At 37.5% G+C, this 26,038-nt stretch overlaps 1 long non-coding RNA gene across 1 annotated transcript in view; it reads left to right on the top strand.

The window, feature by feature from the left end:
* Positions 1-498: 498 nt before the first annotated feature.
* The window catches only part of LOC134733096 (uncharacterized), a 38,132-nt gene continuing 12,592 nt past the window's right edge, over positions 499-26,038 (top strand). The window contains exons 1-2 of the long non-coding RNA XR_010116659.1: positions 499-662; positions 1,571-1,761. This is a non-coding gene — a long non-coding RNA (uncharacterized lncRNA). The remainder of the gene's footprint in view (positions 663-1,570; positions 1,762-26,038) is intronic.

Genomic DNA, 26,038 nt, shown 5'->3' with positions numbered 1-26,038 from the left:
ATGTCATTGAAGAATGCATATGGGTGGAAATGTTGTACTAGCAAAATCTGATGAGGAAAATGATGTATTAGAAATACAGAAGAGTGATGGCTTGTTCTGAGTATGCCTCTTAGGTTGAAATAAATTATCTTCTGTTATAATCTCAATATCCTTCAGTAAGAGTAACTCTGAAAATGTATGTTGGTGCCAAAGCAACATCACTGTGTATTCTTTATGATAATATGTTTTTAAAGTAATAATCAGAAGACCATGAAACTCTTTAAACACCTGTTAGAATTAGGGAGTGGTAGAAATCTAAATTAGGCTGTTGGAATATTGCAGTATTCCTACTGGATAATAGAAAGTCCATAGGCAATTATATGAAGAGACAATTCTTGAAAAACAGAGTTGATTTTTTTCTTGGAATACACTTTCTAATTAGTTTTACTTGAGCACCTTCCTTTTTTATAGTTTGCCAAAATGTACTATCTTTTATTTACAGCTTTTGGTCCCAGGATTATTCAGCCTAGCTCATAAAAGATAACAATATTGCATTTCTAAGTACTTGCTCCTAGAATTGGCAAGTTTAGTCGAGAAAAGCTGGAATGCCATTAAAACAACACCGTCATCTTTCAATCGGTCCTTAGCTGAAGTTAAAATCCCACTCATTCTACATGATCCAGGTAAACATCTTCTTCCTTAAGGCACTTTACTGCTTCAGGCCTCTGTGGTTTGCTTCTTTCCCTAAAAATCCTTAAATGTTTGGCACCCATAAACATTGAGTTTTCAGCATTTAGTTCACTCATTCATCCAACACTATTTGATTGTCTGCTGGGTGCCAGTCATGGGGCTAAGCTCTGCAGGTACAAGGATGAATAGGACTCTGACCACATTCTCAGTATAAGAGGGAAATAAACGTGAAAAATGATAGTTATAGTACACTCTGATAAGCACTGTCATAAAACTTGGAAGATTATCACACATTGACAATTATAAAATTATGGAGATGTGTTCTCTTTTGTTGTTTTTTAAGTCCCTAAAATGTTTTATGCTTTGTCTCCCTGTATTACCATGCTGATCTGTTCATAATGCCTGCTCTTAATTAAGTCTTCTTGATAAAATGTTTTTCTCTTACTGTGCTCTTCTCTTATTTTTTCCCCATTCTTTCCATTTCTTACTGTGAACAGTGAGAAGGCATTTCTTCTCAGCCCAGTGCTACTACTTTGAGTTAGTAGAGGGTAGTGGTTAAAAATTCAGGCTCAGGGTAGAGATTACCTGCATTTGAATTTAGGTCCAGCCACTGGATAGCCTTTTAACATAGGCAAGTTATGCAAACTCACAGTGCCCAAATTTCCTCATCTGCAGAATGATGAGGAATAGCACCTATTCCACAGTGTTCTTGTTAGGATGAAATGAGATACTGTGTGTAAAGTGCTTGGCATATAATAAGCACTATGCAAATAGTGGCATTATTATTTGACAGCAGAACAGAGGCCAGCCATTTCTTCAGTTTATAATTTAGGGCCAAATAGAAATGCTATTAATAAGAAATTTATTGTTTTTATTTTGTATTGCACATGACAATGGGAAGCCTCTGTAGCATAGAGTGAGTGGCCCCTTAACAAGAACCAAAATGGAGGGTACGGATGAGGCTCAGATCATCACCACCTGGAGAATAGAGACAGTGCCTGAGTCACCAGGAAATCTGTCCCCTGCTCATCCCAGAATCCCCGAGCTTTGACTTTTTAAGAGAACATATGACAGATAATGCCATCTGAGAAGGTAAGCAGCAGATCTTCTAAGTGGTAGAACTGAGATTTGAATCTTCGGCTTTCTGACTTTAAAACATGTTTTTTTTTTTTTCCCTCTATAAATAAAGTGTGTTCCCAATGGGACAAGGATCCAATGAATGAGTACGTAGGAAAGGGACTTGTACAAGAGATGCTGTGATAAAGTGGTCTTAGCAAGAATTGGGAGCAGACATGGGAGTGTGGGATGTCATCTGCTGTCTAGGGCAATGACAGTGTAGAACAGGGACGATATTTCTTAGTGGTGCTGCCATATGCTTAGATACACCCTAAGCTTTGTTGGTATGAAGTAGTCTGTAAGATGATTGGTTGTTGGTGAAACCACAATCAGTATTTGCCTTTAAATTATACCATGCTGATGATATTCAATATTTGCTCTGCTGGAGTGTCATATAGATTTGCTTTCTCCTCTCAATGTTGTGGCACTACATTGCCTTAAATTCTACCACATTATTAGTGTTTTAAAAGAGCATGTCATTTTATATTCATATTAATGAAATTCTGATGTTGTTAAGGTTCACACAAGAGTGTCAAGACAAGGCAGAATTCATACAATGCGCTTCCTGCTTCCTACAATGCTCTTGGCCAAAGGGCTCTCTCCACTGGCAGGACCTTGTTACAACAACCCCACCTTCCTGCATTCCCACAGCCTGGACCCTGAGGGCTGCATGGAGCCAGGCATGGGTTTGGGGAAGAAGCCAGACAGGATTCTTAGCAGGAATATCAATTGTGTGAGGACTCATAAACACTAGAAAAGGAATGTGTTGTTCAGTAGTTAAAGATGTGCTGGGGCCTTGGTTTAACTATTTTAAACCCTTGGAAGGATTTGGAAAATGAATTGAGAGCTGGTTTGTTATTTTTGCCCTCATGGGCCTTTCTTTGTGTGTCTTTTTAACAAGCACAACAGCTTTAGAAATCCTTTCTCTAGTGATGTTTACTTCTTTTCTACTTGGGAAACATTCTAAGGCTCACAGTGGTACTTGTGGCACCCCAGCACATCTCCCCACCTCTTATCCCCCATCTCTCCCAATCTAAAAAGAGAAAATGAAAAGCTACTGACCATACCTGAAGCTTTGTCAAAACTCTTTGGCACAATTCAGTGCCTGCAAATGTTACAGGAGCGTGTGCAGATAGATGCAAAAGGGTGTTAATCAAATCAAGAGAATGCTATTCAACCGAGACTCATTTCCAGCTCTCTGTTGTGTAGTTGCCTTGAGAATAATTATGTGCAAGCACTGCTTGGATTGTATGGTGACCTGGCTAGGGGAAGAAGATTCTGGGAATAAACAGCAGCTAAGCAGCAACAGCGCTTGCCGTCTGTTTAAATAATGCTCTGTAAAATCTTCAGGTAGCCTGTCTAAACCCTGGGATTTTATTTTCTTCAGGGCTACTAACCACCTCTGTGCTACCAAACTGTACAGGAGAAGCCTTCGCATTGTATCTTTTAAAAACCTGCTTCTCACCCCTCCCTAAATACAACTACCATCACGGTTTTTCATGATTATCTCTCTTTTAACATTTGCATGTGATTAGTTTTCTTTCATTATTAACTAGCCTTGAATGAATCTGTAGTCTTTTATATTTTATAGATATTATATAAAATACATCATATTTGTTTCATAAAGATCTTGTTTTTCAACACTAATGACTGTAGATGCCTAGTTTTTGCAGCATGCTAAATCTTAATCTCAATTTTGTATCTGATTAAAATCATCTCCTTAAAAAATCAATAAAAGAAAGAACACTTTTTTTTTCCAGGTGCTCCCAGGTTGATCTTGTATAGTAGGAAGGTACAAGTGTTTACATATATTTGTCCAATCTAGAAAAATTTATTACACATTCTGATTCTGAGTGAAAATACAGAATTACTATCTTTAACTTTCAGGAAGCAAAGACTATAGTAGCATTTTTTTTTTTTTTTTTTTTTTTTGCTAATGGAAAATCTCCATTATTCCATAATTTTTGGAGCCTATTGCCAAATTTGGTGGAGCATGAATAGAGCTCTGCTTTTATCTTTATGGTGCTTGAATCTTTGCTCTCTTTCTTGGCTTTGGAGAAGTGTACAGTTGTTTTTTCCTTCTTCTTTTCTCAGTCCTTCTCTGAAATTCTTGGATGGCTTGTCTGCCTCTGTTCACTGTTTTATGGCTTTAGAGATCAATTTTATATCTCTTGCCCTGACATCTCTCATGAGCTCCAAGTCTACATTTTCACATACCTGGTTTAATTTCCACTTTAGACTTGGCCTGTCTAACATCGACTGAGCTCACATCTTCCTCACTCCATCTTTTAGCACATTTGTGCCAAGGTTGTTTGCTGCCTCCTTTAGTCAGGCTCCAGAGGGCTTTACTAAGATTTCTATCATTTATCTTGATTGTGCCTGATTTAAAAAATCATTTAAATAATAAACTAATCTTACTTTTAATTCTAAATCTTCCTGGGTGGGTTTGAATTCAAAGGTTTATTTTGTTTATTCAAAATCCACTGTCTAAAAATTTTCACTTGTGTTGAAGTTTTATGAAAAACTGCAAAGTATGAAAAAACTTAAAAATACATACTTTCTACATGCTTAAAAGAGTCTTAGAAGTCATTTGGTAAATTACTCATTACATAGATGAAGAATTCATTGTAGACTGTAGTGAGTTGGGTTTCTAGGCCCTTGGTGAAGCTTTGCTTCTACTAAATATAATGAGAAAAGTATGGTTGTTAATGAATTACAAATTCCACATCTCTGTGTACATTCATGTTTATTTCTTCATAACATTTTGAATCTTCAGACCTGTGAGAGGAGCATCTTTTGGGAATTATATGCTTTATATTTGCAAAAGTCCATTTCTAAAAGTCTGACCTGAGTTTAATATAACTTGAGTATATTGCTTTCATTCAGAGAACATGTGTCTTTGGGCCTCATCACATGTTTCTTGTGTAGAGTCACTGCCTCAGACCTGTCACACGGCCAGTCTCAAATCATTAGCCAAGTCCAAGTTTTGCAATAACCAACCCATTAATAGTGACACAATAATGGGTATTTAGCAGCAACATAAATTATTTTAGATTGATCAAATCACATGTTATGAACACATTAAAAAAAGAAATGCTGTTCCACTTTTAGAATGAACTTATTATGTGATGAAAAAGGACCTGAAGAGAATGTGGGCGCTGCTAACTTCTAGAAGTAAGGAAAGTACACTTAGATATGGGCATAATTTTTGGTGAGCTGAAATTCCTGTCCACAAACTAATAAAATTTGATTCATTTCTCTAAATGATCATCTCTAAATAGATCTATACAATACTAAGTACGTACTGGCTTATATGGCTGTAGTTACTCATAGTTATTTGAAATGAGCCTGTGGTGATGGTTTGAGGCTAATATAATTATTTTCTTCCACTGTGGGCAAGGTATAAATCCTCCAGGACTTCTGAAATGCCCTTTTATACCCCTTTCAGGAAGGTAAAATGATTGCTTTATCAAATCCATGTCTGTAGGAATTATATTTCTATGTATGCTATTTGATCTTATTATTCTATGGATCAACTTGTCTCAGTCTTCATTTATCTTAAGAGGAAGGAGTTATAAAGACTACGGTGGGGATATTTCACTTGGTTTGCAAACTATTGGTAAAGGATAAATGTTAAAAGAGGATATAATCATGACTTATACAAATACGAAATAGATACATGTCAAAAATTTTATTTCACTCACTAATTAGTGAAGGAACTGGAAAAGTTGTTAAAACTGGTTGCTACAAAGGAGAATTTAAACAGCCAACTAATACACAAGCTCTTCAGAAAGGCTGATTTAAATTTGCTTAATAGATGCAAAACTAGCTTCTTCAACAGTGGGAGAGGGAAGTCAATTGAATTTCCACTGGACAGAGTTTATTTGCATGCCTCTAACCAAGAATTATTTGCATTGCTATCAGTTTTCTGCAGGTTAATGTCTACCTTTACAGAATTATAAAATAGCTGAAGACAATGAAAAGTACAAACTTCACAAAATTAGATAACCTTGGGTGTGTTCTAAACAATGCATTGTTTTGCATTAATGACACCCTTAGTCTTTTGGTCTACTTCATTAGCTTTCCCAGTTTTTCCCTACAGAGTGCCCTCTTCTTTTGGCTTTAATTTTTTCAATGGTTTTGGGGAAGGTAACACCCAATTTGTGTTTCAGAATAATTTTTATTATCTCTGCTTAAGCCTTTTGTTCCCTTTTCTTCAAGTCCAGCTTAGGCAACTCAGTCATCAACGTGTCCTCGAGAAGAGCATATCCCCAAATTGGAAAATAATCCTGTAGGGCATCTGAACATAACCACATTTGGCTTACTTGGTGAAGCAGTTGTCTGAATAGAATAAAACTGGCTTGGAACGAGGCGAGTGCTAGACATTTTAAAATGCATTTTAAGAAAAATTAATTTTGGGTCTTTTTGCTTACCGTATTTATTTGCTATTTTTTTTTGTTTTTTGAGACAGCGTCTTGCTCTGTCACTCAGACTGGAGTGCAGTGGCACAATCATGGCTTACTGCAGCCTCTACCTCCCGGGCTCAAGCAATCCTCCCATTTCAGTTTCTTGAGTAGCTGGGACTACAAGTGTGTGCCACCACGCCAAGCTAATTTTTAATTTTTTTGCAAAGATAGGGGTCTCACTATGTTGCCCAAGCTGGACTTGAACACCTAGGCTCAAGCAATCTTCCCACCTTGACCTCCCAAAATGTTGGAATTATAGGCATGAACCACCATAGCCACCATACACTGCTATGCATTTAAGAGTAGTTAATACAGTTGTGACAAATTACAGTGGGAGGTAAATCAATTAATATTGTAAAACATTAGCAAAAATTTAAGGTCATATGGTCCAAGCATCTAAACAGTTCTATTGTTACTTCACTAATGAATTAATTCATTTATTCACTAAATCAGAAGCTCGGCAAAGGCAATAACTTCATCTGTTTTGTTCCCTATTGCCTCCCCAAAGCCTTGCACAGAGTTGGAGGCATAGTATATTTGTTATATACACTTACCCAGTGAAATTTTAAGAGTAATTTATTAACCACCTACTCTTTGTCTGACACTATGATAGGTGCTGGGGATTAAAAATAAATATATAATATGCATTATGATTAATATTTTAGAAAAGTTCATCATCTTTTATTGTATCTTTTCCCCAAAGGAATTTGTCCTTGATGAGAGAATTTTAGGCATTATGGCAGACTAACTGGAGAACAGTCTGAGTTTTCCCCAAATCACACCATATAGGCAAGTTTCTTTTGAATGTGTGCTTAATATTATCTCTAGTGGGATCTCCTCAAGCAGTATGCTTGGTGTCACCCACATAGGGACATTGGAGGTTGCTGAGATATAGACCACTGGCTTCAATAGCTGCAGTTCTTCAAGTTCTCCTAGCAACCCTTCACCGTGTTTCTGAGCCTGATCAGAGATTCTTCCTCTTATAGCAGCCTAAGAAGAATAGTCACCACTACCAATTAGTATGTGCCAGAATCTAGGCTAAGTACTTTGTAACTTTTATCTTATTTAATCCTTATACCTACCCTGTGGAGTAGGTGAGAAGTTAAGGATTATGATTTCAATAATGCAGCTAGTGAGTGGCAGGGTTAGGACAGGATTTGAGGTCTGCCTCAAGTCAAAGACCATACACTTTGAACTGTGTAGCCTCAATATCTAGAACTGATGTGATGAGAATATGGCTGAGTCTATGTTGAGTGTTTTTGGGTCTGCATGAGTGGAAGTGGGAGAAGCAGGAATTTTTTTCCTTCCTTCATGATGCAATAAAGAAAAAATGTGCATTATCCATTTTTGCTCTGCTGTAGACTTCTCTCTGTCTAGGCTCCTGTACAATGAAAAATTGCATAGTGACTCTGACAATTGAATCAATACTTCTATTAGCTGCAACATGCAATTTGAAGGTTCAGAAGGTGATTGAATTATGTTTTGTGGAATTATTATCCTCCATTGGTAGAGCATGTGCTGCCATAGTGGGACTGAGTTTTTCAAATGTGTCTAGACCCCAGAGAGGTCAGCCTTTCATACAATGGCATTTTGACCCTCTCTTCCACCCTCAGCCTGAAGAGTTCTGAAATAGGTGCTGTCTGCCCATAAATCATCCTTCAAATCTTTGTATTTACAGGACAGCTTGGCATTTTTCTTCTCTCCATCTTTCAAAATTTCTAATACCCTTAATGTTTGATTTTTTCCCTCAGAATTTTCTTCTCCTAAAATGTCTACATTTTGGCTTCCTTTAGTTTCGTTTCCAATTTTGAACTCAGTGTGCTCCTCTGAAATCATTTCCCTCCTTCTAATTAACCTGACTCCATTACACACACATTCCCTATTCTTAGCTTCATTGTATCATCTACATAAATTACTAAAGTTATTTCAGCTTTATTTCAGACCTCCTTTAACACCTACTCTTCAGAATTCTTGGTTTCTTGCCATTATCCCTGATTAGCCTTAAATCTCTCTCCTTTTCTTATCTTTTCTTTTCTCTTCTCTCTTCTCTCTTTTTCTTTTTCTTCTTTCTTTTTCTTTTTCTTTTTCTTTTTGACGGAGTCTCTCACTGTCACCCAGGCTGGAATGCAGTGGCACGATCTCGGCTCACTGCAACCTCTGCCTCCTGGGTTCAAGCAATTCTCCTTGCCTCAGCCTCCCTAGTAGCTGGGATTACAGGCACATGCCACCATCCCAGGCTAATTTTTGTATTTTTTTAGTAGAGACGGGGTTTCACCATGTTGGCCAGGCTGGTCTAGAATTCCTGACCTTGTGATCCACCTGCCTCAGCCTCCCAAAGTGTTGGGATTACAGGCGTGAGCCACCGCGCCCCCAAATTCTTTTGATTGTCTCTTTCTAATGTCCCACTAATGTGAACTGAGGGTAAAAAAAAAAAAAAAAAAAGAATGTGTGGAAAGCTAGAATAAATTCTATAAACATTTATATAGTCATTTAGTTTTTAAAAACAGACTCTACCCAACTTTGTTGGTCTAAGTTCTAAAAGGTACCTTTGGGGTAAAAAATAACTACATAGCATGTTATAGCAAAATAACTGTTTTAAGAGTTTAATTTTCAATTTTTATTTGATCTGTGACTATTTCAGTGCAATAGTTTATGTATGCTCCTTTAGTTTTAACTTTTTATTGTAGAAAATTTTAAAAATATACAAAAATAGACTAGTATTAACTGCCATGTAGCTGTCACTTAGTTTTAACTATTTATAACTCATGACCAATCTCATTCTATTTACTTCCTCCTTCCCCTTGAAGTGTTTGGAAACAAATTCCAAACATCATATCATTTTATATAAGTATTTCAGTATGTATTGCTAAAGGAAAAGCAGCACTTTGGGAAAAATCATAACTACAACTAAACATTTTCTTAAAGATCATCAAGTAATAGCCAATGTTCTAATGTCCTTGTCTCATTTATTTTACAGTTTGTTTGTTTTAATCAAAATCAAGTTCATGAATTGGATTGGTTGCTATATCTTGTGTCTTTTTAATATGTAGACTCTCATCTCTTTATTGCCATCAATTTATTGTAGAAGTCAAATTATTTGCTTTATGCTGTTGCCAACAGTTTGGATTTTGTTGATTGTATTCCTGTGGTGTGTTAAATGTATTGCTTTATCATTTATATTTTCTCTAAATTGGTGATCTGATTCAGATCACCGTAACTAGATTCAGGTTTGACTTCTTGGGAAGGTTACTTCATAGGCAGTATTGTGTACTTTCGTCAGGAGGTACCACAATGCCTGGTTGTCTCTCTTTTTATGATATTAGTGACCATTGATTTTCACATCCTAGATTCACAGAGCAACCAAATAAAGATGATTGACTGAATGGCTAAAGAAATAAATATGTTCAAATCTGTACTCATCTCATGTCTTTCCTGATGTAAGTATAGAAATTAAGATTATTTAAAGATCATAATAAATTTTACCTCCTCCAAATAAATATCATTTTATTCAATAAAGTTTCCAAGGATCTAGAGAATTTAGGATCGTTATCTTGTCCAAGGAGACCTTGGAATATTTGTTTGGAGTCACTGTGGAAGGTATATGCACATACTTTAGAAAGCTGAGGAGCAAGCTGGCATTCTCTAGAAAAGATTAAAGAACATGGCTAGATATATACTTTTTTAGGTGAGGGAGGGAAGTGGTCTGGGCATGATTATCATTGGTGAGAATGAGTGGGGGAGGTGGGAGAGTTTGTCATTTTATTTTGTACTTGTCTATTGTTTGAACTTTCCCCATGATTATCTAGATGGGATCATGTTCATTTCGATTTTCTTCCTTGTATTTATATAGTTAAAAACGTAGTAAATGCTAAAATGAATGAATGAGTAATTAAATTAAGAAGCTTTTTAAGACACTTGTCTGGATAGAGATGCTTCCCATTCTTGTTTTTTTTTTTTTTTTTTTTTTTGAGACGGAGTCTTGCTCTGTTGCCCAGGCCGGAGTGCAGTGGCTCCATCTTGGCTCACTGCAAGCTCCACCTCCCAGGTTCACACCATTCTCCTGCCTCAGCCTCCTGAGTAGCTGGGACTACAGGCACCCGCCACCATGCCAGGCTAATTTTTTGTATTTTTAGTAGAGACGGAGTTTCACCATGTTAGCCAGGATGGTCTCGATCTCCTGACCTCGTGATCCGCCCGCCTCGGCCTCCCAAAGTGCTGGGATTACAGGCGTGAGCCACCATGCCCGGCCGATGCTTCCATTCTTAAGGCACTTACTTGGTTGGAGAGAAAAAACAAAACTAGGACATAGCATTTATGTTTATCAGCACACTTACTGCATGTATACTAAGCACTGGGGGGTTACAAGAGAAAAGATCATATTTCTTTTTAAGATTTCCCATAGGGCTTTCATCAACTCTACCGTGTAGGAGAAGCCATCTATTATCAGGCCTCTGCCCATGGCCCCGAGCACATCATCTATAGGCCGTCAAAGCCCCAAGGTCTCAACTGGCTTCCTGTAAGCCTCTGTATCAGCTGCCTTGCACCCTAACCTAACTTGAAGGCATCCTGCCCCAGGCTGCTTCTCTCCCACTGCAATTCTCGTCTGCACTGCTCTCTTTGCTTTGTACAACTCCAGACTCCCTGGAACCTCTGAACATTGCTTTTTACCTCTTGTTTTAATTAAGCCATTTCCCCCAGTGGCATGGCTCTCCTTTTTGGTCTCCTTAAGGGACAGGTTGATTTTACTTCTTTGGCCAAATTCCCCTTAAGAAGCTTGAGGCGCCTTCAAACTATAAACTTATACATGATAATTTTTCTTCTCTCTTAGTAAAAAGATAATTTTATAATGGCTCTCTTAATTAGGGTTTTTAATAAGTTATACCAATATTTGTGTGTACCCTTTTCCTGGAAGATATATTTTACTTACAGAAAGGAATGAAATATGTTTTTTCAAATTTTTTGTAAGAATTTTCCAGCCCCAAGTCATTCTGATTGTAGGTTTAATGTGGGACCTGACCGGTGAGCCCACTTCAAATAAAGTAGGGAGCTATGACTCCCCTCACTGCACACAAGAACTTATGTCCCAGGAGAAGAAAGGGACAAGGACTGGTACAGCTCTTAAAGCTGGTGGAACCCATCCTCAGTACCACTCTCCACAGGGCACTGGGTTGGGAAAAAAGTCTAGATCTGCTCAGACAGCTGAAAAGAAAAAAGAGAAAAAGAAACCTAACAAGCCGAGTGCTAAAATCGATGTGCCCATTGTGAGAGAACAATAAAAGGTGCATCCCTTGTGAATGTATTTAGTTTCCAATAACAGAAAGTCCACCTAAAAGACTGACATAGGTAGGCATTTATTCTGCTCATAAAGCAAAACATCCAGAGGTGAGATTTTTCTGGTATCAGTTCAGTTGCTCAAGTTATCATCAGAGATCAGATTGCTTTCTCCTCTTTTGTTCTGCTGCCTTACTTTGTTGATCGTGTACACACACACACACACACACACACACACACACACACACACACACGTTTGCTGCATCTTTATCACAAGATGTGCCAGATATTTTGTCCTCCTTGACAGAAGAAAGAGGAAGCACATCCAATCATTCTCAACCTCTCTCTTCAGGAAGACAAAAGTCACCAACTTCCTCAAGCAAATATTTGTTTATGCCTCATTGGCTCACGCTGCATTCTCTCGGCACCCTCAAATGTAAGAGAAGCTAGGAGGCCAGAGATCAGTCATTGCCTCACCTGAGACTGGATATGTAGCACATTAGGCAGCGATCTGTTAGCAAGGAACAAGCTGTGAAGCGAGGGTGGCAGGTGGAATTACAGGTAGGCAACCACGAAGGACAGCAGAATCACTTTGTTTGACTGATCCCTAGGCCTTTTGGAATCCTAGAGTGTCTGTCCTCACTACGTGTTTTAAAAAATCTCAAATGAAGCTCAGACTGGAATATGAAGTCACTGATTTTCACACGTGCCTAAGATTATTTGACACTGAGGATTTTGGGGATATGTGAAAAGCAAATCCTAGGTCCAAATAAACTCCCTTGTGTTGAGCTGGGAGGTGCCTTTTCCTGGGAACTGGGGAGAAAGATGATGTAATGAGTTAGAGTTTACTTTTTTCTCTTTTTGGCACTATCTATCCCAAATGCCTGTCTCTTCTTTTCATGGGAGTATGGTAGGAAAAGTAACTCACTCATTTCTTATCAATTATAACTATAAACTTTGTTTTTATATATGTGAGTTAATTTTTCTATTTTTGTCTGTGATTCTGAAGAAAAACTGTGATCTTCGAATCCTTTTCTTTATGCAAACATAAAAGAGGCTAATTTAGCTACAGTTGTGTTTATAGAGATCAAGGGTAAAAATGGTTTTGTGGAAAAGATGACTCATAACTTAATTGATAACATAAAGCACCTAAGTTTAAAACATAAAGTTATGTTTTAAAGATTCTAATTGAAAGACAAATGGGTGCTAGCTAGTCCAGGAAAGGATGAAGAAGCTCATGTGAAATATTAGGTGATTGTAATCTTTATTATTTCCAAGATGCATTTCCACTGAGTGGGCTAAAAAATCCTATTATGAGTCCATCCTCTGTATCAGAACATTTTGAAAGAAACCTGCCAAGATGAGGGAAAATTCCCTTTTATTTGCCAGGATCTAATTAATGAATTGGGGGTTTTGGAAAGCAGCGAGACATGCATTCAGAGCTCTAAGAGATGGAAATTAGCTAAAAGATTTGTGTTCCATCCAAATTCTTCCATAAGTTTGGAGCTAATATGATACAGTCTTCCAAAATCCAGATCATCGACAGCTAGGATGTCCAATCACAGCTGTTTTTATTTGAAATATTGAAATGTGTAGGAGTTTTTTTATGAAATATTTGAAGCAGTAAGCATACATATATTTTCTTGACTTAAATAGTAAAAAAATTTTCAGAACATTATATAAGTTCATTTCTATTCCTTGTTTTGAGTCAAATAAGTTATGTCTTGGGATAAAACAGGGCCTTGGTTGGGAACTAGGCTTTGTTGTTTTTCTTTTTTTTTTTTTGAGATGGAGTCTCATTCTGTTGCCCAGGCTGGAGTACGGTGGCACGATCTTGGCTCACTGCAACCTCTGCTCCTGGGTTCAAGCAATTCTCCTGCCTCAGCCTCCCTTAGTAGCTGGGACTACAGGTGCCCACCACCATGCCCAGCTAATTTTTTTTTGGATTTTTAGTAGAGACGAGGTTTCATCATGTTGGCCAAGCTGGTCTCGAACTCTTGACCTCAGGTAATCCTCCTGCCTTAGCCTCCCAAAGTGCTGGGATTACAGGTGTGAGCCACCATACCTGGCCAGGCTTGCTCATCTTTATTGCACATTTCTCTGTACATCCATATGCCTCCACCCAAGCGAAAAACCCATGCCCTTGAGAGGCTTGTGAATCTGGCATACTCTACATCTCTGTATTGTTGTCATCCTTGAACACTCAGATGCCATTTGTTGAAGTCTTCAGCAGTAAACTCACAGATGTCACGTCCATGTCCTGTCCTGTCACCATCCTGGCTCCAACTCTCTGGCCATTCAGTCCTAGAATATCAATGACTTTGACCTACCTCTGCCTCATGTCTGTCAGTGTTCAGTCCATGTTCAGTCCACATATGCTTTACAACAGTTTTAGATTTTTGGGTTCCCCTCACTCTGAAATCCTCTCTTCTTGGCACCTGTGGCACTTTCTAGCTTTTTCCCTGTTCTCTGGATGGGTCTTCTTAGTCTTTTTTTAAACCTCCTAATTCTCCATGCCTCCCTTGAATCTTGTTCCTCAGGCTTCAATCTGTGTATTTTCCTTAGGCCAGCTCATCCTTCGCATGGCTTCAATTAGCACCTAAAACAAAATCTACAGCTGCAGTTCAGTACTCATCCTTGAATTCTAGGTCCCTATCAAACTTCATCCTGGGTCTCTTAATTTGGAAGTCTAATCTCAAACTGCTCATGTACCTCCTGCACTCATTGCCTGCCACACCGCCATTTCCCCATTGCCCATTCTACAGCTCTGGCTCCTGTTTTCCATGTCTCAGTGTTGGCATCTGGTTGCTCAAACTATAAATCTAAATGTTTTCTTTCACCCTTTCCTTTCCTCCTCATTTCCTCTATATAAAATCAATCCAGTCCTATGAATTCTCCTTTCTAAATATATCCATAACAGCTCTCAAATGTGCTTATTACTTTCTGTTTTTCTTTTTTTTTTTTTTTTTTTATTATACTTTAGGGTTTTAGGGTACATGTGCACAATGTGCAGGTTTGTTACATATGTATCCATGTGCCATGTTGATTTCCTGCACCCATTAACTCGTCATTTAGCATTAGGTGTCTCTCCTAATGCTGTCCCTCCCCCCTCCCCCCACCCCTCAACAGTCCCCGGAGCGTGATGTTCCCCTTCCTGTGTCCATGAGTTCTCATTGTTCAATTCCCACCTATGAGTGAGAACATGCGGTGTTTGGTTTTTTGTCCTTGCGATAGTTTACTGAGAATGATGTTTTCCAGTTTCATCCATGTCCCTACAAAGGACACGAACTCATCATTTTTTATGGCTGCATAGTATTCCATGGTGTATATGTGCCACATTTTCTTAATCCAGTCTATCGTTGTTGGACATTTGGGTTGGTTCCAACTCTTTGCTATTGTGAATAGTGCCGCAATAAACATACGTGTGCATGTGTCTTTATAGCAGCATGATTTATAGTCCTTTGGGTATATACCCAGTAATGGGATGGCTGGGTCAAATGGTATTTCTAGTTCTAGATCCCTGAGGAATCGCCACACTGGCTTCCACAATGGTTGAACTAGTTTACAGTCCCACCAACAGTGTAAAAGTGTTCCTATTTCTCCACATCCTCTCCAGCACCTGTTGTTTCCTGATTTTTTAATGATGGCCATTCTAACTGGTGTGAGATGGTATCTCACCGTGGTTTTGATTTGCATTTCTCTGATGGCCAGTGATGAGGAGCATTTCTTCATGTGTTTTTTGGCTGCATAAATGTCTTCTTTTGAGAAGTGTCTGTTCATGTCCTCTGCCCACTTTTTGATGGGGTTGTTTGTTTTTTTCTTGTAAATTTGTTTGAGTTCATTGTAGATTCTGGATATTAGCCCTTTGTCAGATGAGTAGGTTGCAAAAATTTTCTCCCATTGTGTAGGTTGCCTGTTCACTCTGATGATAGTTTCTTTTGCTGTGCAGAAGCTCTTTAGTTTAATGAGATCCCATTTGTTGATTTTGGCTTTTGTTGCCATTGCTTTTGGTGTTTTAGACATGAAGTCCTTGCCCACGCCTATGTCCTGAATGGTATTGCCTAGGTTTTCTTGTAGGATTTTAATGGTTTTAGGTCTAACATATAAGTCTTTAATCCATCTTGAATTAATTTTTGTATAAGGTGTAAGGAAGGGATCCAGTTGCAGCTTTCTACATATGGCTAGCCAGTTTTCCCAGCACCATTTATTAAATAGGGAATCCTTTCCCCATTTCTTGTTTTTGTCAGGTTTGTCAAAGATCAGATAGTTGTAGCTATGCGGCATCATTTCTGAGGGCTCTGTTCTGTTCCATTGATCTATGTCTCTGTTGTGGTACCAGTACCATGCTGTTTTGGTTACTGTAGCCTTGTAGTATAGTTTAAAGTCAGGTAGCGTGATGCCTCCAGCTTTGTTCTTTTGGCTTAGGATTGACTTGGCAATGCGGGCTCTTTTTTGGTTCCATATGAAATTTAAAGTAGTTTTTTCCAATTCTGTGAAGAAAGTCATTGGTAGCTTGATGGGGATGGCATTGAATCTATTGAGGTACCGGTTTCATCTCACTAGGGAGTGCCTAACAGTGGGTTCAGGACAGTCGGTGAAGCGCACTGTGCGCGAGCCGAAGCAGGGCAAGGCATTGCCTCACTCGGGAAGCGCAAGGGGTCAGGGAGTTCCCTTTCCTAGTCAAAGAAAGGGGAAACAGACGGCACCTGGAATATCGGGTCAGTCCCGTCCTAATACTGCGCTTATCCAACGGGCCTGGAAAACGGCACACTAGGAGATTGTGTCCCGCACCTGGCTCGGAGGGTCCTATGCCCACAGAGTCTTGCTGATTGCTAGCACAGCAGTCTGAGATCACGCTGCAAGGCGGCAACGAGGCTGGGGGAGGGGCGCCCGCCATTGCCCAGGCTTGCTTAGGTAAACAAAGCAGCCAGGAAGCTCGAACTGGGTGGAGCCCACCACAGCTCAAGGAGGCCTGCCTGCCTCTGTAGGCTCCACCTCTGGGGGCAGGGCACAGACAACCAAAAACTCAGCGAGAACCTCCACAGCCTTAAATGTCCCTGTCTGACTGACAGCTTTGAAGAGAGTAGTGGTTCTCCCAGCACGCAGCTGGAGATCTGAGAACGGACAGACTGCCTCCTAAAGTGGGTCCCTCACCCCTGAGCAGCCTAACTGGGAGGCACCCCCCCAGTAGGGACAGACCGACACCTCATTCAACCGGGTACTCCTCTGAGACAAAACTTTCAGAGGAACTATCAGACAGCTGAATTTGTGGTCTCACGAAAATCCGCTGTTCTGCAGCCACCGGTGCTGACACCCAGCCAAACAGGGTCTGGAGTGGACCTCTAGTAAACTCCAACAGACCTGCAGCTGAGGGTCTTGTCTGGTAGAAGGAAAATTAACAAACAGAAAGGACATCCACACCAAAAACCCATCTGTACATCACCATCATCGAAGACAAAAAGTAGACAAAACCACAAAGATGGGGAAAAAACAGACCAAAAAAACTGGAAACTCTAAAAAACAGAGCACCTCTCCTCCTCCAAAGGAACGCAGTTCCTCACCAGCAACGGAACAAAGCTGGATGGAGGATGACTTTGATGAGTTGAGAGAAGAAGGCTTCAGACGATCAAACTACTCTGAGCTACGAGAGGAAATTCAAAACAATAGCAAAGAAGTTAAAAACTTTGAAAAAAAAAATTAGAAGAATGGATAACTAGAATAACCAATGGAGAGAAGGGCTTACTTTCTGTTTTTCTTGCTATTACCCATTTACATGTGACTACTGCAATAGGTCTTGCTGCTTTCATCCTCCCTTTTTCTACTCCAAAAAGTAATTATAACAATTAGTTTACTGCCTTTTGATAGTGCCCCAATTTTTTCTTAACCAAATTCCTAACTCTATAATTCATTTACAACACCCTTCCTGACCTGGACCTTCACTTCCTTCCATTCCTCTCCTTGCCAACCTCTAAGACCCGGTCCATGTTATTCTGTCTTCTTGAAACAACTTTCTATTATTCCCTCTTCCATGAAGCTTCTTCCTGAGCCTTCAAGTACTGGACTTCTACAGACTTTTCACTTACTTGTTAGACATAATTTTCTCTGCAAAACGTCTCTTGTTCACTCCCTGTCTGCATCTTCAGTCCCCTGCCTCTCATGCATTCTCCTGTTATAGCACTTGTTGCTCCGTAACTATTCATTGTCTTTTATCTCCATTACAGCATAAGTCCAAGTTTTTTGTTTTGTTTATCTTGTTTACCACTGCTTTCCCTTTGCTAAGAAAAGTGATTGGAACATAGTAAGTGCTCAATAAAAAAGTGAAAGAATGAACAAATTAGTAAGGAACATTGCTGGGGATTCAGCTACTGAGATCTGGAGTCAAGTATGTGTGTTAGAGTTCCCTCTTCATTCTTACTAGCCCTGTGATATCTGAAACATTTATTAATTCCTATAAAAATATGTTTAGTACATTTCTTGTTGTTATGCACCATTCTCATGGAATGACTATACTAATGAGCACGACAGGTCATGAATAAGTGAAAAATAAATGAATTAATTTAAAAGTTATGGTAATGTGTTGGGAAAGTGCTGTGAGAAAAGTGAGACGGAGTGTAACTCTATGGGGCAAGGGTGATGAGCAAAGGCTGAGAGGAGGTGGAATTTAGGCAAGGACATGATGGAGAAGGAACCAGCCATGTGTAGAGCTAGGGGGAAATGATTCCAGGAGGAAAGCACAGCAGCTGTGAGCTCCTCTGAGCTTTGTGCTTGTCTTCCTTCATCTGTAAATTAGCATAGTAATAATAAATGCCACATAGAATTACTTTAAAGTTCGAATCAGATCAATCATGGAAAGCACCTGTTCCACTGTCTAGTTGATAGTGAGCACTAAGCCAGTGTCAGTTGGTTTTATTATGAAGAATAAAGTAGATCAAGTTGTCCTTTTTTAAAGGGGGTCTTTAGTTATGGATATTTTATTTTACATAGAGACCCAGTTTCTCTTTACTTACACCCTAAACAAATTATTATTGAGCCCCTACCATGTGTAAGGCAGTACGCTGGCGGCTGTGGAAGGCTAAAGAAGTATCTAGGAACTAAGGTCTATTTTTTTACACTCTACATTTCACTTCTGTTATTTATTACTGCTTTGTCTTACCATCCAATCTAGAAGTTACCTCCCCAAACACACACACGCACACACACAAGAACACACACATCTCTCTTTATATTTTCCCTCTATTTGGCAGCTAGAAAATTCAGTGTACATGGCTTTTCTTGGGTGATGACCTTATAAATCATTTGAATCACAGTTGGTATTTCTGAACATTTGAAATGCTCACGGCAAGGAAGCCTTCACATTTCTGAAAGAAAGGCTGTCACAAATACTGAACTTTATTGAAAAAGGAGCCAGATGCTAATAGAAAATATAAATGTTATCCAAGAAAAGATTTGCATCTGTATATTAGGAATATTTTTTGTACATAATAGCTACATGTGGCTACATTTCTTTTCTTCATGTGGGTGTCCACTTCCAAGGAAATGATCATTGAAATGTTAGAAATGCAAAATTAATTAACACCTTGTATAGTTCATTTGGCTCCTGCAGACTCAGTAATGGCTTTATTTGTAGAATAACTGTGTCTGTTGCCTATTTTTGACAAGTTTGGACAAAATATCTGCTCAGCACTATTTCTGGATTTCTGATGCTGCTGAGAATAGCTGCAAGGATAAGAGGTAATGAAAAGAGAACGAAAGACTCTAAAATGTTATTGAGAAGGATTATGTTTTTATTTGTATGATTATGGGTCAATCCTGGGTTTTTATTTAAAAAGAAAATATATTTTAAGGCTAATGGCTTGTTTTAAAAAACAAAGTAAATGACATTTTAATCATAATTTTTAAGACATAAAAATTGCATCTTTAAAGATGTTTTTGTAACTTGATACCAAAGACAACCTCCTTCAATAAAGCAAGACTGATCTAAATATGACATGTGGAAAAAGGGCCCTGAAAGCTTACCTTTACTTTCTTCTCCACTATTTAATTGTTCTTTTGTCTTCATCATGCTTAGTTCTTTCTCTTTAGACAAAGCAGTGCCTAAACTATCCCAAACAGGAGGGATCTTATCCTTTAAACTTACATTTTGCCTGATAAAACAAGTTTGTAATGTGTATAAAATAAGGACATTTTTAGTATGTAGTTGTAGGGCTGATTGCAAAACAGATTTTATCAAGTTTATGGTTTGGTGACTATATTACGGTATATTTCTCTGATACGAGAATGACCATTTGTTATATGTGTATACATATGTGTGTGTGCATAAATATTAATGTGTGTATATTTGTGGGCATAAATATAAATATATACATTAATGTGGGTATATGTGTGTATGTTTAAACCTTGATGAGAATTTTTGATTACTTGTAAACTTTCTCAATTTTTTTTACACGATGTTACCGTTGCATTTCCAAAGTCATAAGTTGGAAGTATTTGGGGAATGGTTGGTTTATAAAGTATCAGAATTTAATGCTGTGAAATCTGAGGTGAATTATTGTTGGTAATTGTCTTCAGAAATACAATATGCTGGTAAAGTTGTTCTTAGATCCTAAGAGCCCTATAGAACAAAGAAGAACAACTACTGTTTGTTTATTGATTTAATATTTTTTGAGCACCTATTAAATACCACATGTTGTGCTAAGTTCCAGAGTAGCAAACTGTAGTTGCCCTGGTCTTTAGCTGCCTATCATATTGCCATCTTTCCTCTTTCTCTGGATATCAGCACATCCTTTCCTCACTTTTGATCCTGTTGGGGTAATAATTATGATGCCAATGTCTCCTGAGCCCATGGTGATAGGCATTTGACTTAGGTTGGGCTAATCATAGTACCTGACATAAATTCACAGAAGTGCCTATTAACTTATAGGGGAATTAATCTTTGGGACATTTGGGAAAAAAAGATTTGCTTTCTTTTGGAGTTATTAATCTGAGTTTACATAATCTAGAATGTATCAGTTAGTAAACTAGTAATTTTCCTTTTATTCCTAAATTAGAATTTGATTTCTATCTCTTGTAGCTAAAAGTCTTGATTAATGAAATTGTGGATGCAGAGATGTACAAAATAAGGTTTTAGTCCTTAAGTAATTCTGTTTGATTAGAATGGACTCATAAAGCAATAGTTCCAATGTAATATGAAAAGCATTATTTTTGGTGTATGTATAGCAAAATGGAACCAGAGAGGAGAAAGAAACTTGGCTGGTGAAGGCTTCAGAGAATGATATTTGAGCTGGGTGTTAAATTATGTGTGGATAGTCATGAAAGCAAAATGAGAGAGAAGGGATAAGTAAGACCTAAGAAACAGCATGTCAAAACATAGGAATCAGAAAATACATGGTGTGTTGGGGAATTGCAAGAAGCTCTATATTTTCGCTGTTGTAGAGACTGTGAACAGAAGTGGATGGTATATGAAAGAGTGGTGGGTTGGGTTGCTTTTGGTACAATTTGAAATATATGCACCTGTGGAAAAATCCCACTCCCAAAAGTAACAATAATACCAGAGGAATTTTTTGAAATCCTGTTAAAAATAGGATTTGAAAAAAGTTAAAGTGTGAGTCTTAAAAACCTACTACCATTTCCCTGCCTTTTCTGTATGTACCAGCTGGTTTCCCAAATTTTCATACTCTGGCACAGGTAATGGGTGAAGCAGGGTACTGGAAAAGGCAAAGAAGACAAATTATAAATGCTAAAGACATAATTGGGGGAGCAAAGATTACTTCTGGAGAAGTGAAACAATGGAAAAACGGAAAAGGGTGGGGGAAAGCCAACGAAAGTTGAGTTTTAAGAGCTTTTGAGGCTTTTAAATACATGAGCCTAGAACCTAAAAACCAGACAATGTGGGTAGCTATTGTATTGTGCGAGATGAAAAAGGATTGAGAGATTATATTTAAAACCATTGCTATGTGTTTTGAATGTAATGTTTCCCTTTGCCAGCGATATTAGTAAATGTTTTCTCAGTGATTTTCTTTCATTGTTATTGAATACATGTTTCTGTGGAACAGGACACCCATATTAAAGCTGTCCAATTTTTATCAGGTTATATAAAAACAAACGACTTCTTTATGAATCTTCATTTTAGAAAAGGTCAACTGTACATTTCAAATCTTTAGTTTAATGAGGCTAATATATAGAAGAGTGTGATGGTTAATTTTATATGTCTACTTGGCTAGGCCATAGTACGCACACATTTGGTCAGAACCAGTCTAGATGTTGCTGTGAAGGTGTTTGTTAGACAAGATTAACTTTTAAATTAGTAGACATTGAGTAAAGCAGTTACCTTCTGTAATATGGGTTGACCTCATCTAATAAGTTGAAGATTTTAAGATGGGGAAAAAAGACTCAATTTTTCTTTTTGCAGACTGCCTTCTGACTTCAGTTGAAACATCATCTCTTCCCTTATTCTTTAGCCTGCCAGCCCACTCTGCAGATTTCACTTTTTTTTTTTTTTTTTTTTTTTTTTAGACGGAGTCTTGCTCTGTTGCCCAGGCTGGAGTGCAGTGGTGCAATCTCGGCTCACTGCAAGCTCCGCCTCCCGGGTTCACGCCATTCTCCTGCCTCAGCCTCTTAACCAGCCCCCACAATCACTTGAGCCAATTAAAAAATAAATCTCTCTCTCATACCCATGCACACACACATACACACATGCACACACATGCATAACCTTCTTTCTGTTTCTCTGGAGAAAGCTAATATAAAATATAACCATCCAAAATGAGCAAATTAATCTATTTGAGCCTATTCGGCAGTATGTAACTTAATGTCTGGAATAGAAAAGATTGACAGAGGTGTCTAGGAGTCAAATCCTGAAATGCTTGACCAGCCACATACCATAGTTACCATAGTTTTACCACTTCACTAGGTGCCCAAATAGATGCATGCATAGAAAACAAAGGCAAGTGAATCACAATGATGATAGGGGTCGTGAATAATTCATATCTTTGTAGAGAAGATTGGTAAGCTGGAAGGATATCATGTGTTATCAGCTATGGTTATATTTTCTTTTTTTAAATTTCTTTCCTTTTTCTTTTTTTTATTATTATTATACTTTAAGTTTTAGGGTACATGTGCACAATGTGCAGGTTTGTTACATATGTATCCATGTGCCATGTTGGTGTGCTGCACCCATTAACTCATCATTTAGCATTAGGTATATCTCCTAATGCTGTCCCTCCCCCTCCCCCCACCCCACAACAGTCCCCGGTGTGTGATGTTCCCCTTCCTGTGTCCATGTGTTCTCATTGTTCAATTCCCACCTATGAGTGAGAACATGTGTTGTTTGGTTTTTTGTCCTTGCGATAGTTTACTGAGAATGATGTTTTCCAGTTTCATCCATGTCCCTACAAATGAACTCATCATTATTTATGGCTGCATAGTATTCCATGGTGTATATGTGCCACATTTTCTTAATCCAGTCTATCGTTGTTGGACATTTGAGTTGGTTCCAAGTCTTTGCTATTGTGAATAGTGCTGCAATAAACATACATGTGCATGCGTCTTTATAGCAGCATGATTTATAGTCCTTTGGGTATATACCCAGGTTATATTTTCTTCTTCTGTCTTAACACCTACAAAAGTGTTCCTACTTTTGCATATTTTCTCCAAAGCCTATATCCCAAGCTCAGTCCTCTTGATTTTGCTACTCTGATGGTGAGAGAAGTCAAGGTGAAAATTCCAAGGAGAATATCTTCAAGGCAGCATGGGAATGTTTCTTCCCTAGGTCCAAAGAACCGTTCTAAGCATCTTTCAAAGATGGAGCTTATTCTGAGAAGAAAGTAGACTCAGACCCATCTAAACAAATTTGAGAAGACAGAATCAAAACAAGGTGGGTCCAAAATGCAAATTCTAGGGGAACAAGCTACTTGAAATAAAATGATTTAAATATCTTCTCTCCAAACAAGAAAAGTTTAAATTCTTTCTATTAGTTATGGGTCATAGTGTCTTGATCACTACTAATATATTCTTAGGTCGAAAATTTATTGGTGGGGGCAGGATGGTATGGGAAGGAAGAAGTTTTGAGTTTCTTCCAGAATTCAAGGTAAATTTTAGGTATCTGAAAAACTCTATATGTGTCATCTGCTTTCCCAAAAATTCTATGATTCTGTAATATTATCAAAGTTTTTAAACGCTCATTTTTTTTTGCTTTGCCTTTTACTATAATTCTCCCTAACAACACTGTCAATATAGAATGGGTTAGAAAGAATGTCATTAACTTAGGTGCAGAAATAAATATTGAGTATACTTCCTGATATCACAAAGGAGCTTAAAAATTTTTAAGACTAAGTCTCAAGGTCTTCGGAGAAACTCAAATCAATAATCTAATATCGCCAAATGCTTTGGGATAGTTTCAAGACACACCCAAGACTATTTAAAGACATTTAAAACACAAATATAAAACCATATCCAAACTCTATGTAATTTGTGGCCAACCAAGCTAGATCCAGTATTAAACAGGGAGTAGAAATAGGAAAAGAAAACTAGTCTTTCAGAGGTTTATATTGTTCATCTTTATTTCTTCCACTGCTTTTAGTACAATTATATATATATAGTACAATTATATATATAGTACAATTATATATATATTTAGTACAATTATATATATATTTAGTACAATTATATATAAATATATATAAATATATATAATTATATACATATACAATTGTATATATAGTAGTACAATTATATATATATTTAGTACAATTATATATATAAAATATATATAAATATATATAATTATATACATATACAATTGTATATATAATAGTACAATTATATATATATTTAGTACAATTATATATATTTAGTACAATTATATATATAATATATATATTTAGTACAATTATATATAATATATATCAGATATTTTTGGAATTAAATTTTTAAATAAATTTTAATTTCAAAATGATGCTGGTGATTTTTATACTGATAAGGACAATTATCTTCTGAATAAGGACTCTGCAGACTCTCAGAACTTTACAGTGTGCTTTTCAATGAAATAAAATAACTTTTCTATTCCCCTTAATGATAAGAGCAATCAATGAATATTTTCCATGTCCTCTTATATGCACGTTAGTAGCATCCACTCCATGCCCAGCTGGGAATGAGCGGCTTTATTTAACAAAGTTCCTGAAGCAACGCTGACCCTTTGTGACCTCTTTGAGAGACAGAAACAGCAAATCCCTCTGGAATTATTAGGGAAGAATACTGGTGAACCAACGTAACAGACTTCCTTTTCAAAGAAAAAGTAGACTCATAATTGGAAAAGTGTTTTGGGTGCTGCTGACCCTACAAAAGATTAAAATTAAACTCTAAAGTAAAAATGACTCAAATCAGATATCTTAAAACATTTTTTCTTCTCTTTTGCAATTGGTGTTCTCACAGATATGCTATAAAACACAATTATGTAATTAATATATGATAATATATCATTTGGATATATGATATAATCAAAGTAGATATAATTGCTATCATTTTTGAGAACAGGCTATGTGCAGGGAATAGTGTTAGGCTCTTTAAATATATTCTCTTATTTATTGATCTGAACTAGTATATAAAATAAATTTTGTAATTCACATTTTAAAAGTGAGGAACTGAGGCATGCTGAAATTAAATAACTTGCCTAGAGCAGCAGAGTTAGTAAGTTTGTGGAGCTGGAAATCGGAACTAGGTCTGTAATTCCAAAGACCACGCTCTTTATTCAGTAGCTATTTATCATTGCCATCATGTTTGATGACATGTAAAGTAAGTAAGTGAAACAAAAACTCCTATATGCAACACGATGGATACATTTTTGTTTATCAAGTAAAAAAATGAGAATACACTTCTTCTTAAACAAAAGTTTACTTGGCCAGGCACAATGGCTTACCGCTGTAATTCCAGAACATTGGGAGGCCAAGATGGAAGGACTGCTTGAGGCCAGGAGTTAAAGACCAGCCTGATCAACAAAGTGAGATCCCCATCTCTATTAAAAAAAAGAGAGAGAGAAATTTACTGTATGTTCCAGTAAATAGAAAAACAGAAGATGCAAGCTACCTAAACCTCTCTTTGACTTTGAGTACATTACTGATGATGTTGGTTCAGTGAGCCTACATCAAACAAAAGAAAGATCAACAAACCTTATTTTTAGAAATCTGAAAGCAATAAATACTGGTACTAAGATTATAATGTATGATGATTCTTTTCTACTTTTACTTGATTCTGTTGTCCTCTAACTGAAGAAGTGTTTTCCAGAAATCTCAGACTCTACTTTTATTAATCCACACTTGCCTCCTGAGTGGGATCAGATATTGTATGCTGCTACTGTATTTGAAAATCATTCTAGAATTTACTTCAGACGAAGCCCTGTTATGTAGTTGGAACTATGTACACTTGGACATGCTATATGACAACACTGAAAATGGGTGTTATGTATAAACTTCCCTCCATCTGGATATGTTTTAAATTCCACAGCAAATAGAAATATTGCCAAG

This window comes from Symphalangus syndactylus, chromosome 17 (assembly GCF_028878055.3).
Source record: "Symphalangus syndactylus isolate Jambi chromosome 17, NHGRI_mSymSyn1-v2.1_pri, whole genome shotgun sequence".
Taxonomy (NCBI): domain Eukaryota; kingdom Metazoa; phylum Chordata; class Mammalia; order Primates; family Hylobatidae; genus Symphalangus; species Symphalangus syndactylus.
This window is presented reverse-complemented; position numbering and strand designations above follow the sequence as displayed.